The sequence below is a fragment of the Boleophthalmus pectinirostris genome, unplaced genomic scaffold (assembly GCF_026225935.1).
Source record: "Boleophthalmus pectinirostris isolate CB_2022bp ecotype Guang Dong unplaced genomic scaffold, ASM2622593v1 HiC_scaffold_8, whole genome shotgun sequence".
NCBI lineage: Eukaryota > Metazoa > Chordata > Actinopteri > Gobiiformes > Gobiidae > Boleophthalmus > Boleophthalmus pectinirostris.
The window spans coordinates 29,290,339-29,293,019 of NW_026571515.1; the positions used below are offsets into that span (position 1 = coordinate 29,290,339).

The 2,681-nt window shown below is 40.1% G+C and overlaps 1 long non-coding RNA gene across 1 annotated transcript; it reads right to left on the reverse strand.

Moving 5' to 3' along the window:
* Window positions 1-1,044: 1,044 nt before the first annotated feature.
* Window positions 1,045-1,612, reverse strand: LOC129412422 (uncharacterized). The gene is made up of 2 exons (XR_008633720.1): window positions 1,544-1,612; window positions 1,045-1,477 (listed from the first exon to the last, which is right to left on the reverse strand). It is a non-coding gene; the product is annotated as an uncharacterized LOC129412422 (long non-coding RNA).
* Window positions 1,613-2,681: the final 1,069 nt, after the last annotated feature.

The following is a 2,681-nucleotide window of genomic DNA, read 5'->3' on the forward strand; positions in this document are numbered from 1 at the left end:
TCCTTGTGCACAGTGTACAAAGCAGCACGTGTTTCGGTGTCCAGTGGGAAAAAGCTTTACCAGGTGAGAGTCGCGCAATGTCGATGACGAGTCCCAACCTCCTACCCCCCGTACGGTGTCCTGGTTTTGACAAACGCAAATATGGTCACACTAACCTGTATTCCACTGAATCATGTCTTAATCCGACAGAAATTGACCGCATCAGCGACACAAGAGCTGTATTTTTATCTTCGCCGAGTTTATGCAAATTAGCGATGCGGTTTTAAGTTTAGTTTGTGTGAGAGTTGCGCAAAAATGAATTAAACACGTTATAATGTCAAACGGATTGATGTGGCTCTAGAGTCGTTACGGTTTATATGTCGTAAAGCTGAATTTATTTATGCAGATTAGTAGTGCAGATACTAATAATAATGATGATCATTTTAATATAAAAATGTTAATGATTAATCGATAATCGATTGTTAATTCTTCCGACGATCGATTAAGAAAATTTCATCGAATGCCCATCCCTAATCTGAACCAACCAGAGTTGTGTTAGGCTGCATACACTATCCTCCTTTGAACTTCCTTTGTCAAATACAAACTTTGCATTTTTTTATTGCACATTTAATTCACAAGTTCATCTCACAGAAACAACAATGATCGTTGACAGACATGTTCACTCTTTGCTTTGTTTGCTGTTGGATTACTTGGACACGCGGAGCGCTCCAGCGCATTACATACGTCATGACCAATTAGCAGCCACTGGATAAATAAAAAAAGTACCAGCCTACCGTTGAGCGAACAAATAATAATGCTGCCAGGTCAGACAGTTTCCATGAAGTGAAACTGACTGATGAATCAGGCTACGTCACCTGCATGACTTCATGTGTAGCAGAGGGGTAGATAGGAGGGTAAGAGAAACCCAACGTAATCCTAATTAACATTAAGCCAACAACGCCACTGGGCGTAGCCCAGAAACTAAAACTAAATATACTAAACTAAAATAAGGCTCACGGGTTTGTTAATTGACAGACAGAGACAAGTGACTTACAAAACAGGAAATAATTATTAATATAATTTATTATTACCATTATTCATTTGTTTCCTTTTGTTAGATTAACTTTAAGAGTAGACTATTCACTGTTCACATAACTGCCGATTAAAAGCTTCACAAAAGTAGCTGTACGATGACTTTGTCCTTAAAATATAAAACACAGTAAAACAAAGCAGCAGCTCGTTCACAAGGCCACCGGTCCACCAGATGACGTGCCGAAAACCACCCTTAATAGATCCATGCCCTGGACCCACAAAACACACGCTTCTCAATCCACGAGGCTTGACGCCGAGCGGCCGGGGCATTTGACAGCAACACCGACCCAACCGTGTACAGAGGCTTCAGTGGCGCTTGTAGCGATCAACAGCAAATACACGCTGGAGCTTTACACAACAAGCCATAACTCCGATCGGGCGCATCGAGACTCCAGGAGCGATGGCACTATAATAAAGCAATATGTTAAATTATAAAGTTGCAAATTGTAATTAGAGAACAGCGGTTGTTTACCTGTGCGCGACAAGGCGGGACCCTATCCCGGAAGTGCGCCGAGGTCAGAGAACGAGACGCTGTGGGGCGTGCCCTTTTATAAGCCCAGGCGCCACCTGGTGGCAGAAAGCAGCAGGCGCGCACTGCTACACATGGAAATAGAAAGTTAATAGAAATGAATAGAAATTTATATTTCAGAACATTCTCCATAGCTATGGTTACATTGTATGCCATAAAAACATAAAAAAAAAGACATAAAACCATAGAAGTATCATACTCAATGAGTGGTATTCATCTTTAACTCTATCCATGTGCTCATCCAATGTTGTTTCCTCAGCACAAACATAACTGGAGTTAATACACAAACCCTGCATATTTAGGCCTAGTTCTTCTCTCATACATAAATTACCATTCCACCTTGTGATGTCATGTGGTACTCCACTGTGTTTTTAAACGTCTTACACTTTCACTAGAATCATCTGGAATGGCTCATTTTTACTGAACAAAAGGTAAAAAGTAGCTGTTGACTTGACAACAACAGCTTCTTGACATCACTAGTTGGAACAGAGCATTTTGATCTTTGGAGATGTAGACAGGCTAATAATAAAGGGTTACTCTAAAATGTGTAAATTAAGCAAAACACAACTCCAGGTATGTTTTTGATAAAGTAACAACACTATAACATGGCTTAAAGCTCACATTAGTCAATTTTGTGTAATATGGAACCTTTAAAAGATGACTTTGCTGGCATCAAAGCAAACCTGCATCACAACACAACTTTCGCCACAATTCCAATTCAAAATCAAGAGGAGTGAGTGATAAAAAAAAACAACAACAAAGGTTGTGAAAGCACAGCCTCTGCACTTGCTTAATGAACACATTTCCTGCATAAACAGCTCATTATTCTCAGTTTTTTGGTCTGGGATGCTGCTGCTGGTTTCTTCTTGGTCTGTGCCAGTGTAAAGATCTGTCACTGTGGTTAATCCAAACCACTTGTGTTGATAGTGCATGGAAAAAACACACCATTGTTATGATTTAAGAGTTTTTCCATTACCAAGCGCTGTCTGGATCGTGTTGTTTCCTTGAGGTCAGATGAGATTATATAAACAATCCCCAGCCTAAACTCTAATTAGAGCCACAATATACTGTAACAAGCATT